Source organism: Heterodontus francisci, chromosome 6 (genome assembly GCF_036365525.1).
Source record: "Heterodontus francisci isolate sHetFra1 chromosome 6, sHetFra1.hap1, whole genome shotgun sequence".
Taxonomy (NCBI): Eukaryota; Metazoa; Chordata; class Chondrichthyes; order Heterodontiformes; family Heterodontidae; genus Heterodontus; species Heterodontus francisci.
Window position 1 is genome coordinate 63,952,819 of NC_090376.1, and position 14,989 is coordinate 63,967,807.

Below are 14,989 nucleotides of genomic sequence, written 5' to 3' on the forward strand. Positions count from 1 at the left end.
TCCTCAAAAAACTCCAACAGGCTCGTCAAACATGATTTCCCATTCATAAATCCATGTTGACTATACCCAATCAGATCATTATTATCCAAGTGTCCATTTATCACATCCTTTAGAATAGATTCTAGCATTTTCCCAACGACTGATGTAAGGCTAACAGGTCTGTAATTCCCTGTTTTCTCTCTCTTTCCCTTCTTAAATAGTGGGGTGACATTTGCAACCTTCCAATTTGCAGGAACCGCTCCAGAATCTATTGAATTTTGGAAGATGATCACCAATGTATCCACTATCTCCATAGCTACCTCTTTCAACACGCTGGGATGTAGAATATCCTGGGAACTTATCAACCTTCAGCCCCAATAATTTCTCCAATACAACCTTCTAACTAGTACTAATTTCCTTCAATTCTTCATTCCCCCTAATCCCTTGGATTTCTAATTCTGGGAGATTTCTTGTATCTTCCTCAGTGAAGACAGACACAAAGTAATCTTTTAGCTTCTCTGCCATTTCTCTATTCCCCATTACAAATTCTCCTGACTCTACCTGTAATGGACACACATTTGTCTTAGCCAAATGTTTCCTTTTTATATACCTGTAGAAGCTTTTACAGTCTGTTTTTATATTTTTTGCTAGCTTACATTCATATTCTATTCTCCCTTTCTTTATCAGAACATTACAAGATGGAATAAAAATAATTTCATCTGGAAGAAAATATTTTTTACAAGTGAAAAAATCAAAGAGAGCCAAGCTAATTTATTTCTTTTACTTATAATCTGAGTTTGGATTTATCAAACTATAATATATGAATGTCAGCTATCTGGGAATCTTGTCATACAGATATTCAACTTACTTTTGCTGACTGTTAGCTTTTTTTGTACAGATTTATCTTGATCTAGTTTGTGAAACACATTTTATGTATGTTATAGCATTGAATGGCAAATTTATTTTGTTGCAAGTATAGAATAAATTTTTAACTTCAGTACACTCAGAGGGTGCTTTAGTAGCCCCTGATTTCTGTTCATTAAAATTATTGCACCAAAAATCACAAGTTGGGGTGGGGCTGCAATTTTCCTGATACGCTGTTTTGCACAGAGTGCCAAAATGGAAAATCACTTCTTCTATAAAAAGGGAACATCTGGTGACAATTTATAATGATATGGATTAGCAATATGCTCACAAAAAGGGCTACCGAAATTATTTCAAGGCAATATTTTGAGAATCCTGGTGTTAGAATTTCTCCTGTGTGCTGTGTGTCAGCCCACTTCTGAAGAAAATGCTTGCTATTTTGCACATAGAGGAAATCTTCTACCATAGCTTTTTCAGAAATAATTCATAGCAATATTCAGATTTTCCAATATATTTACAATCATCAGCACTTGCTTTAACAAGTACTGTGTTAATATTGGGCCAGATTTTACTGCCAAAGTAAAGGTGAGGCTCATGGCGTTGCTGTTATTCATGTGTAAATGGCACAGCAACTTCAGGTAAAGAGAAAATGTGCGATTAAATGCAAACATCCAAACATTTCTGACCACGTTGCAACGTTCTCCCGGCTAGCTTCAAGAAAACAGCATCTTGTGTCAGCCTCACCATTGACGTGCATTGAATGTCATGATGTTGTTGATATGTGCAGCACATATATGCTGCAAAGAAAAAAGGCAATTAGGGCTAGTAATTAGGGCTAGTAATTACAAGCGTAAGTACCTTTTTAACAATGTGACAAATATTAATGACAGCTAATCAGTCTCTTTGCCACTGGAAAGTAATTATGGCAAGCATGGAATTTCATTCCTTCAGGTTTTGGATTTTTGGGGGAGATTTTAAAAATGTCAAATTTTTTTTTTCTTGATTAATTTTCCTTTCTGTAGCTTTCTCTCTCTCTCTCTTAATCCAATCTTTCTTTCCCTCTATTTTGTCTCTTTCTGTACTTGATTTGACATTGAATTCACCCACTCTAATTTATACCTCTTTCTCCGTCCTTCCCCTGTTTATCTCTCAATCCTACAAACTGATTAGTTAAGGAGATACATAGTTGCATGTCCTGTTCACTCAGGTCTCAGAGGCCCTGTTTCCCTCACAGCGCCATCATCAGCTCGCACTTCCCAGTAACTTGTGATGCAAAAATTTTAAAACTTAAATATGCACAAACATGTCTGTCTAATGGATGGTAGATATCCTGCTCGGCAAAATTTGGGCCATATCTTTCCAAAAACAAATTGTATCTTACTCAGTAAAAATCTTTGGCAGTTATATATAAAAAACATTAAACAGGGTCAGTATCACCTAAATGACCATCTCAAAGAAAATCAGGCAAGATTAGACTTGTCGTTAGGAAAGGGAACAGTTAGTTTTGCTGAAAGTATTTGATGGAGAGAAAAATTATGTTAGGAAGGGGGAGCAAGGAGTTTGACATTTATATACAAGTGAGTCTAGGTTTTTGATTGTTTTAAATAATTTTTAATCTTCAAAATATTTAATTATATTTGCTGTGCTGCACTTGCAGGCTCCAGCAGGATAAAGGTTAATGCTGGTGTGTATTATGTTTTGTAATACTCGAGGGAAGGCAATTAATCAGTGTTATGCTAGATCCAGAATAAATTCAATGTTTTGATTACCTGTTATATGCTGTACATAGTTACTTGGTCGGATGAATTTTGTGATGAAAAAGCACAGTTTAAAAGACTTCTCCCAACGATATTACTTTTAAAAATTCATGTGTAAAAGAATTATGTTTTACTTCAATTTCCTTTATTGAAAAACATTTGTATTTAAATTGTGAAAATTGATGGATCATGATAGGTTACCTATTCTCAGAAATTGTGTTCTTATTCTTCAATCTCCTTTCGATGGTTCTGCCCACTCATCACCTTCAGTGACATTAGCAAGTAATAGAAATGTACAGAAACCAATCGAGATGTGCCTGTATAAAATTCTTCTCTATGTGTATAATTGACTCAAGGCAAAGGCAGATTAAGAATTTGTTGGGCCCTGACTACCAAAAGCATTCAGTGTCCCTCTGTACCTTGTGCAGAAAAACCCTCCCCCAAATCCATTAAAACACAAACTTGAAGTAAAATATATGAAGAAACTGGCCTGGAGCCAAGTTATATACTGCATAAAGCAATTGTATACAGTTTTTCTACATTATGGTGAATTTTACCAGAGTGGTGCTGGTGATGGTGAGCTGGGAGAACATATTTGACTGGGATTTTGGCAGGTTCTCTTGGGCACAGGTCCCATAGGCCTACGCTTTAATCTACCTCTAGATTAAGTTTGCTGCAGAATGAAGTAAGCAGTGAGTCAGTGCTTGTGTTGGGCGACTGGAAGTTAAGGTAAATCAGGTAAAACCATTGCCTAATGACCCTAGTCATCAGCCCTACTTTGGAAGCACACTTGTTTGGACAGCTGCTCCTCAAAACGATACTCCTTCACCCTGGGGAAAATGGGATTACTAATACAGCCTATAAAGGAATGCACTAGCTTGCTAGTATCAGATATTTTTTGGATAAGTGCACTCCTGAAACCTCTGTTTCCAGCGAAGTAATGGCAATACAGGCCCAGGTAAGGGTCCCATGCTCAGAGTTACGAGCCACGGCCAATAGTGGAACCAGTGAATTTTCAGTGATGATGGCAGAAGAGCTCGAACCTCGAGGGACAATGGCTGTTTACAGGTGGAGGTTCCTTCGGGAAGAGGACTTGTGTTCCCTTTAAAGCACACATGAGGAAGGCAATGGGAAACCACCTCATGTACTTTTCCCCTCTTTATATTGCTCATTTCTCATGGAAGTTTAAAAATGGGAGACTCTTACAAGAAACTGAAGAGGAAATTGCAGGACCCTGAAGTGTGGAGAAATGTGCAAGAGGACCTGCCCTTGGGCAGATCACTGAAACTAATGGCTATACTGAAACAGCCATTATCAAAGTCACAAATAACATCCTATGTGATTGTGACCATGGTAAACTATCCCTCCTCATCATATTCGACCTATCTACAGCCCTCAACAAAGTTGGCCACACCATCCTCCTTCATGGTCCAGCTTGGTGAGACTGCAATTGCCTGGTTCCATTCTTATCTATCCAGTAGCCAGAGAATTACCTGCGATATCTTCTCTTCCTGCTCCCAAGTTGTTACCTTTGGAATCCCCCAAGGATTTACCCCCTTCTATTTCTCAGCTACATGCTGCTCCTCGGCAATATTATGCAAGAACTCATCAGATTCCACATGTATGCTAATGACCCAGCTCTACCTCACTATTGCCTCTCTTGACTACTCCACTGTCCCTGCTTGTCTGATATCCAGCATTTGATGAGTAGAAATTTTCTGCAACTTAATATTGGGAAAAACAAAGCTGTTGTCTTTGGTCCCCACCACAAACTCATTTCTCTAGCCACCGACTTCATTTTTCTTTTTGGCAACTGTCGGAGTTTTAACCAGACCGTTTGCAACCTCGGTTTGACCTCAAGATGAGGTTCCGACCACAGATTTAATGAAAATTTTAGCATACTGCTCATGCTACTGGACTACTAATCAAAAGGCCTGGATTGATGCTGTGGAGAGATGAGTTCAAATCCCACCACAGCAGCTGGGGGAATTTAAGTTCAGTTAATTAACTAAATCTAAAATAAAAAGCTAGTATCAGTAATGATAACCATGAAACTACTGGATTTTCATAAAAACACATTTGGTTCACTATTGTCCTTTAGGGAAGGAAATCCGCTGAGCTTACCTGGTCCAGGCCCACAGCAATGTGGTTAACTACTGGCTGAAATGGCCTAGCAAGCCACGCAGTTCTAAAACCACTACAGAAAAGTTCAATAAGAATTAAAACCGGGAAGGCCACTCGACAATGAACTTGGCAACGGACAAGACAAAGGCACAACCAACTCAGTCAACCCTGCAAAGCCCTCTGACTAATATCTGAGGACTTTTACCAAAATTGGGAGAGTTATCCCACGGACTTGTCAAGCAATAGCCAGGCACAGACATACTCACTAAATCATACCTTACAACCAATATCCCAGACTCCTCCATCACCATCCCTGGATATGTCCTGTCCCACCGGCAGGACAGACCCACCAGAGGTGGCAGCACAATGCTTATACAGTCATGAGGCAGTGGCTCTGGGAATCCTCAACATTGACTTCAGACCCCATGAAATCTCATGGCATCAGGTTAACATGGACAAGGAAATCTCCTGCTGATTACCACTTACCGCCCTCCTTCAACTGATGAATCAGTGCTCCTCCATGTTGAACACCACTTGGAAGAAGCACTAAGAATAGCAAGGGAACACACTATACTCTGGATGGGGGACTTCAATCTCCATCACCAAGAGTGGCTCGTTGGCACAGCTATTTACCGAACCAAGCCACGTCCTGAAGGATATATATTCCAGACTGGGCCTGTGGCAGGTGGTGAGGGAACGAACAGCAGGTGATAAGGGAATGAGGGAAAAAAAACTTACTTGACCACCCCTCATCAATCTACCTGTCGCAGATGCATCTGTTCATGACAGTATTGGTAGGAGTGGCTACGCACAGCCATAGAGTCAAAGAGTCATAGAGTTGTACAGCACAGAAATAGGCCCTTCGGCCCATCGTGTCTGAGCCGGCCATCAAGCACCTAACTATTCTAATCCCATTTTCCAGCACTTGGCCAGTAGCGTTTTATGCTATGGGGTTTCAAGTGCTCATCTAAATATTTCTTCAAGGTTGCCTCTACCATCTCTTCAGGCAGTGCGTTCCAGATTCCAACCACCCACTGGGTGAAAAATTTTTTCCTCAAATCCCCTCTAAACCTCCTGCCCCTTGCCTTAAATCTATGCCCCCTGGTTATTGACCTGTCTGCTAAGGGAAAAAGTTTCTTCCTATCTACCCTATCAATGCCCCTCATAATTTTGTATACCTCAATCATGTGCCCCCTCAGCCTTTTCTGCTCTAAGGAAAACAACCCTAGCCTTTTCAGTCTCTCTTCATAGCTGAAATGCTCCAGCCCAGGCAATATCCTGGTGAATCTCCTCTACACCCTCTCCAGTGCAATCACATCCTTCCCATAGTGTGATGCCCAGAACTGTACACAGTACTCCAGCTGTGGCCTAACTATCGTTTTATACAGCTCCATCATAACCTCCCTGCTCCTATATTCTATATCTCGGCTGATAAAGGCAAGTATTCTGTATGCCTTCCTAACCACCTTATCTACCTGTGCTGCTGCCTTCAGTGATCGATGGACAAGTACACCAAAATCCCTCTGACCTTCTGTACTTCCTAGGGTCCTACCATCCATTGTATATTCCCTTGCCTTGTTAGTCCTCCCAAAATGCATCACCTCACACTTATCAGGATTAAATTCCATTTGCCACTGCTCTGCCCATCTTACCAGCCCATCTATACCATCCTGTAATCTGACGCTTTCCTCTCACTATTTACGACACCGCCAATTTTCGTGTCATCTGCAAACTTACTTATCATACCTCCTATATTCACGTCTAAATCATTAATGTACACTACAAACAGCAAGGGTCCCAGCACCGATCCCTGTGGTACACCACTGTTCACAGGCTTCCACTCGCAAAAACAACCCTCGACCATTACCCTCTGCCTCCTGCCACTAAGCCAATTTTGGATCCACTTTGCCAAATTGCCCTGGATCCCATGGGCTCTTACCTTCTTAACCAATCTCCCATGCGGAACCTTATCAAAAGCCTTACTGAAGTCCATGGAGACTACATCAACTGCTTTACCCTCATCTACACATCTAGTCACCGCCTCAAAAAATTCAATCAAGTTTGACACGATCTCCCCCTGACAAAGCCATTCTGACTATCCCTGATTAATCCCTGCCTCCCCAAGTGGAGATTAATCCTGTCCCTCAGAATTTTTTCCAATATTTTCCCAACCACAGATGTTAGACTCACCAGCTTGTAATTACCTGATTTATCCCTGCTACCCTTCTTGAATGATGGCACCACATTTGCTGTCCTCCAGTCCTCTGGTACCTCTCCTGTGGCCAGAGAGGATTTGAAAATTTGTGTCAGAGTCCCTGTTATCTCCTCCCTTGCCTCACACAACAGCCTGGGATACATCTCATCTGGGCCTGGGGATTTATCCACTTTTAAGCCCGCTAAAACAGCTAATACTTCCTCCCTTTCAATGCTAATATGTTCCAGTATATCACAATCCCCCTTCCTGATCTCTACACCTACATCGTCCTTCTCCATAGTGAACACAGATGCAAAGTAATCATTTAAAACCTCACCTATATCCTCTGACTCCACACACTGATTGCTACTTTGTCCCTAATGGGCCCCACTCTTTCCCTGGTTATCTTCTTGCCCTTAATATACTTATAAAACACCTTAGGATTTTCCTTTATCTTGCCCGCCACTGTTTTTTCATGTCCCCTCTTCGCTCTCCTAGTTACTTTTTTAAGTACCCCGCCTACACTTTCTATACTCCTCTAGTACCTCCGCTGTTTTCAGCGCTCCGAATCTGCCAGAAGGCTCCTTTTTTTCCTGATCCCTTGATCCCTATAATCCCTTGACATCCAGGGTTCCCTGGACTTGTTGGTCCTACCCTTCACCTTAATGGGTACATGTTGGCTCTGAATCCTCACTATTTCCTATTTGAATGACCCCCACTTGTCTGATGTAGACTTCCTACAAGCAGCTGCTCCCAGTCTACTCTGGCCAGATCCTGTTTTATCATATTGAAATTGGCCTTCCCCCAATTCAGTACCTTTATTTCCAGCCTGTCTTTGTCCTTTTCCATAACTACCTTAAAGCTTACAGAGTTATGGTCACTATCCTCGAAATGCTCCCCCACTGACACTTCCACCACTTGTCCAGCATCATTCCCCAGGATTAGGTCCAGTACTGCCCCCTTCCTGATCTCTACACCTACATCGTCCTTCTCCATAGTGAACACAGATGCAAAGTAATCATTTAAAACCTCACCTATATCCTCTGACTCCACACACTGATTGCTACTTTGTCCCTAATGGGCCCCACTCTTTCCCTGGTTATCTTCTTGCCCTTAATATACTTATAAAACACCTTAGGATTTTCCTTTATCTTGCCCGCCACTGTTTTTTCATGTCCCCTCTTCGCTCTCCTAGTTACTTTTTTAAGTACCCCGCCTACACTTTCTATACTCCTCTAGTACCTCCGCTGTTTTCAGCGCTCCGAATCTGCCATAAGGCTCCTTTTTTTCCTGATCCCTTGATCCCTATATCCCTTGACATCCAGGGTTCCTTGGACTTGTTGGTCCTACCCTTCACCTTAATGGGTACATGTTGGCTCTGAATCCTCACTATTTCCTATTTGAATGACCCCCACTTGTCTGATGTAGACTTCCTACAAGCAGCTGCTCCCAGTCTACTCTGGCCAGATCCTGTTTTATCATATTGAAATTGGCCTTCCCCCAATTCAGTACCTTTATTTCCGGCCTGTCTTTGTCCTTTTCCATAACTACCTTAAAGCTTACAGAGTTATGGTCACTATCCTCGAAATGCTCCCCCACTGACACTTCCACCACTTGTCCAGCATCATTCCCCAGGATTAGGTCCAGTACTGCCCCTTCTCTTGTAGGACTTTCTATGTCCTGGCTCAAAAAACTCTCCTGTACGCATTTTAAGAATTCTGCCCCCTTTAAGTCTTTTACACTAAGACTATCCCAGTTGATATTAGGTAAGTTGAAATCCTCTACTATTATTATCCTATCATTTTTACACCTCTCTGAGATTTGCCTACATATCTGCTCCTCTATCTCTCCTTGACTGTTTGGAGGCCTGTATTACACTCTCAGCCAAGTGATTGCCCCATTTTTTTAAAGTTCTACCCATATGGCCTCATTTGAAGAACCTTCTAAGATATCATCATTCCTTAGTGCAGTAATTGACTCCTTGATCAACAGTGTAATGCCACCTCGTCTTTTATCCCCTCCCCTGTCACGCCTGAAGACTCTACACCCTGGAATATTGAGCTGTCAGTCCTGCCACGAAACTGGCTGTTGCTGCTTTCCCCTAGGAGGCCATCCCCCTCAACAGTATCCAAAGTGGTATATCTGTTTGAGAGGGGGATGGCCACAGAGGACTCTTGCACAACCTGCCTGCAGCTACTACTCCGCCTGGTGGTCAGCCATCCCTTTTCTGCCTGTGCAGCCATTACCTGCAATGTGACCACCTCAATAAATGTGCTATCCATGACGTCCTCAGAATTGCGGATGCTCCACAGTGAATCCACCCGCAGCTCCAGCTCCGTAATGCGGGTAGCCAGTAGCTGCAGTTGGATACACTTCCTGCACACATGGTCGTCAGGGACACTGGAAGCATTCCTGATTTCTCCCACATAGCGCAGTAGGAGCATATCACAGGTGCGAGCTCTCCTGCCATGACTTACCTTTAAATTAATTAGTTACTCCCTTTAAAAAAATACCAATTACACTAGAGGCCTTGTTCTACTCCGAACACTACCCACTACAATCTAAATTACAGTAATTTAAAAAAAAACACTAGTAGTACTCACTTTATCACTTGAGGTCTTTTTTCAAAAAAACAACTTTCCCCTTTTTTAAGCTATTTAAATTGACTAACAGTTGTTATGTACCCAACCAATCACCTTGCAGATTTTCTGTGATGTCACTGTGAGTCTTTTTGTTTCCTTGTGGAAACAAAGACACGTCTTCACACTGAGGACACATTCCAGCAGTGAAATGTGGCCTTACAGCTGTGCTAAATGGACAGATTCAGAACACATCTAGCAGCTCAAAACTGGACATTCATGAGGCACTGTGGGTCATCAGCAGCAGCAGAATTGTATTCCACCACAATCTGTAACCTCATGGCCCAGCAGATTTCTCACTCTACCATTACCATCAAGCCAGGGGACCAACCCTGGTTCAATGAGGAATATAAGAGAACATGCCACGAGCAGCACCAGGCATTGATAAAAATGAGATAACAACCTGGTGAAGCTACATGCAAGCTAAACAGTGGAAACAGCATGCTTTAAAGAGAGCTAAGCGATCCCAAAACCAAAGAATCAGATCAAATCTCTGCAGTCCTAACACATCCAGTCATCAATGGTGATGGACAATTAAACCACAAATGGGAGGAGGAAGCTCCACAAACATCCCATCCTCAGTAATGGCAGAGTTCAGCACATCAGTGCAAAAGACAAGGCTGAAGAGTTTACAACCATCTTCAGCCTGAAGTGAAGAGTAGATGATCCATTTCAGCCTCCTCCTGAGGTTCCATTATCACAGTTGCCAGTCGTCAGCCAATTCAATTCACTCCATGTGATATAAAGAAATGGCTGAGTGCACTGGGTACAGCAAAGGCTATGGGCCCCAACAGCATCTCAGCTGTAGTACTGAAGATTTGTGCTCCAGAACTAGCCGTGCCTCTAGCCAAGCTCTTCCAGTACAGTTACAACACTGGCGTTTACCCGACAATTTGGAAAATTGTTCGAGTATGTCCTGTCCACAAAAAGGAGGACAAAAGCAATCTGACCAGTTACCTGATCAGTCTACTCTTAAACATAAGCAAACTGCTGGAAGGTGTAATTGACAGTGCTATCAACGTTTTCTAACCGATAACCTGCTCACTGATGCTCAGATTGGGTTTCCCTAGGAGCAGTCAGCTCCAGACCTCATTACAGCCTTGGCCCAAACATGGACCAAAGGGTTGAATTTCAGAGGTGAGAGTGACTGCCCTTAACATCAAGACAGTATTTGAATGAGTGTAACATCAAGGAACCCATAACAAAATTGAACTCAAAGGTAATAAGGGGGAAAACGCTCCACTGGTTTGAGTCATACCTAGCACAAAGGTAGATGATTGTGATTGTTGGAAGCCAATCATTTCAGTCCCAGGACATCACTACAGGAGCTATTCAGGACAGTGTCTTGGCCGAACCATCTTCAGCTGCTTCATCAATTACCTTTTTTCTATTGTAAGTTCAGAAATGAGGATGTTCATTATTTCACAGTTCAGTTCCATTCTCAACTTCTCAGGTAATGAAGCAGTCCATGCTTGCATGCAGCAAGCCCTGGACAATATTCAGACAGAGGTTGATAAGTGTTGAGTGATATTTCCATCACACAAGTGCCAGGCAATGACCATCTCCAATAAAAGAGAACCTAACCATTTTGCCTTGACATCCAATGACTGAATACCCCACCATCAACATCCTGGGGATCATCATTGAGCAGAAACTTAACTGGATTGGGGACATATATAGAGTAACTACAAAAGCAGGTCAGAAGCTGGGAACTCTGCGGTGAGTATCTCACCTTCTGACTCCCCAAAGCCTTTCTGCCATCTACAAGGCACAAGTTACGAGTGTGGTGGAATACTCTCCACTTACCTGGATGAGTGCGGTTCCAACACTCAAGAAGCTCAACACCATCCAAGACAAAGCAGCCTGCTTGATTGCCACTCAATCCACCACCTTAAAAATTCACTCCACAGACATCCATGGCTGTACCGTCTACAAGATGCACTGTAGCAATTTGCCAAGGCTCCATTAAAAAATAAAACTCAGCAAGAAAGATCCATCCATGCCTTACGAGGGAAGTTACAGATAGTATATTAAAAAGAAGAGGCTTATAATGTTGCAAAGAATAGTAGTAAGCCTGAGGATTGGGAGTGTTTTAGAAACCAGCAAAGGGCAAAAAAACAATTGATTAAAAGGGAAAAGTAGAATATGAACGTAAACTAGCCAGATTGTAAGAGCTTTTGCAAGTATATAAAAAGGAAGAGAGTAGCTAAAATAATTGCTTGTCCCTTAGAGGCAGAGACAGGAGAAATTATCATGGGGAATGAGGGAAATGGCAGAGTCACTGAACAAATGGGGAGGCGGTGGCGTACTGGTATTGTCACTGGACTAGTAACCCAGAGACCCAGGTATTGCTCTGGGGACATGGGTTCGAATCCCACCACAGCAGAAGGTGGAATTTGAATTCAATTAATAAATCTGGAACTTAAAGCTAGTCTAATGATGGCCATGAAACCATTGTCGATTGTTGTAAAAACCCATCTGGTTCACTAATGTCCTTTAGGGAAGGAAATCTGCTGTCCTTACCTGGTCTGGCCTACATGTGACTCCAGATCCACAGCAATGTGGTTGACTCTTACATGCCCTTGAAATGGCCTAGCAAGCCACTCAGTTCAAGGGCAATTAGGGATGGGCAATAAATGCTGGCCTGGCCTATGACGCCCACTTCCCATGAAAGAATATAAAAAAAAATATTTTGTATCTGTTTCACAGTAGAAGACACAAATTATGTACCAGAAATAGAGGGTAACTAACAAACTAATAAGATTGAGAAACCTAAGGTAATTACTATCAGCAGAGAAAATGTTTTGGAGAAACTTAAGGAACTAAAAGCCGACAAATCCCTGGGACCTGACGGTCTACTTCCTAGGGTTCTAAAAGAGGTAGCTGCAGAGATAGAGGATGCACTGGTTATGATTTTCCAAAATTCCCTAGATTCTGGAACAACCCCAGCTGATTGGAAGTTAGCAAATGTATTGTGGAAAGTTATTGTGGAAAGAAGGGAGAGATAAAATAGGGAACCACAGGCCAGTTGGCCTGATACCACCAGTCATCGGAAAAATGCAGAAATCTATTATTAAGGAAGTCTTAACAATGCACTGAGAAAATCATAGTTTGATCAGACAGAATCAACATGGTTTTACAAAAGGGAAACCATGTTTGGCAATCTTATTGGAATTTTTTGGGGATGTAACTAGTAGAGCAGATGAAGGTGAATTAGTGGATGTAGGGTACATGGATTTCCAAAAGGCATTTGATAAGGTGCCACACAAAAGGTTAATACGGTTAAAAAGATAAGGGTGCATGGAATTGGGTGTAATATACTAGCATGGATAGAGGATTGGTAACGGACAGGAAGCAGAGAGTAGGGATAAACAGTGCATTTTCAAGTTGGCATGCTGTAACTCGCGGAGTGCTGCAAGGATCAGTGCTGGTGCCTCAGTCATTTACAATCTATCTTAATGACTTGGATGAAGAGGCCGACCGGGAGTAATATATCTAAGTTTGCTGATGACACAAAGCTGGTTGGGAATGTAAGCTGCGAAGAAACAAAGAGACTGCAAAGAGACATAGACAAGTTAAGTGAATGGGCAACAAGGTGGCAGATGAAGTATAATGTGGGGAATTGTGAGGCTATTTGCTTTGGTAGTAAGAACAGAAAAGCAGAATATTTTTTAAAAGGTGTGAAACTTCATGTTCAGAGAGACTGGACTGTACTCGTAAAAGGCACACAAGTTAGCATGCATCTACAGCAAACAATGAGGAAAGCAAATGGCACGTTGGCCTTTATTGCAAGGGGATTGCAGTACAAGAATAAAGAAGTCTTGCTACAATTGCACAGGACTTTGGTGAGACCACACCTGGAATACCGTGTGTCATTTTCGTCTCCATATTTACGAAGGATATAAGTGCACTGAAGGTGGTGCAGAAAAGGTTCACTGGATTGGATCCTGCGCTGAGAGTTGTCCTATGATGAGACTTTTAGTAAATTGGGCAATAAATGTTTGTCCAATAGAGGCAGAGCCAGGAGAAATTATCATGGGGAATGAGGAAAAGGCAGAGACGCTGATCAAATATTTTGTGTCCGTTTTACAGTAGAAGGAACAAATGACATACCAGAAATAGAGTAACCAACAAACTAATAAGATTGAGGAACTTAAGGTAGTTACTGTCAGAAGAGAAAAAGTTTTGGAGAAACTTAAGGAACGAAATTCCCAGGACCGGACGGTCTACTTCCTAGGGTTCTAAAAGAGATAGCTGCAGAGATAGAAGATGCACTGGTTATGATTTTCCAAAATTTCCTAGATTCTAATCAGGGTAAATTAGGCAAATTGAGATATGCAACATTCTGAAGGAACTTGACAAGGTAGACACTGAGAGGTTGTTTCCCCTGGCTGGGGAATCTATAACACGGGGGCACAGCGTCAGGTAACAGGCCAATGATTTAGGTCCGAGATGAAGAAAAACCTCTTCACTTAAAGGGTTGTGAATCTTTGAAATTCTCTACCCCAGAGGGTTGTGGATGCACCATCTTTGAGTATATTTAAGGCTGAGAGACCAATTTTGGTCTCTGAGGAAATCAAGGAATTTGGGGAATTGGCGGGAAAGTGGAACCGAGGCATAAGATCAACCATGATCATATTGAACGGTGGAGCAGGCATGATGGGCCACATTGCCTAGTCCTACTCCTATTTTTTATGTTCTCCTTCAACAGCACCTTCCATACTGACAACCCCAACCACCAAGAAGAACAAGGGCAGCAGACACATGGGAACACCACCACTACCCCTTCAAGTAACACACCATCCTGACTTGAAAATAGATTACTGTTCCTTCACTGTGGCTGGGTCGACATCCTGGAACTCCCTCCCTAACAGCACTGTGGGTATACCCAAACCACACAGACTGCAGAGGTTCAAGGAGGCAGTTCACCACCATCTTCTCAAGGTCAGTTAGGGGTGGGCAATAAATGCTGGCCTTGCCAGCGATATCCACATCCCATGAATGAATCAAAAAAAAAGCTCCGTCCCATCACCAAGACCACCTACTTCCACATCTGTAACATCATCTGGCTGAGTCACCATCTCAGCATATCTGCTCCTGAAACCCTCATTCATTCATTTGCTACCACTAGACTTGACTATTCCAAAGTCCTCCTGGCCGACCTCCCATGTTCCAACCTACATAAACATCCAAAATTCTGCGGTTCGCATCCTAACTCACACCAAGTCCTGTTCACCCACCAACCCTGTGCTTGCTGACCTACAGTGAATCCCAGTCCAGTAGCATCTCGTTTTTTAAATTCTCATTCTTGTTTTCAAATCCCTCCATTGCCTCACCCGTCCCTATCTCTGTTACCTCCTCCAGCCTGACAACCTTCCAAGATCTCTGTGATCCTTGAATTCTGGCCTCTTGCACATCTCCAATTGTAATAG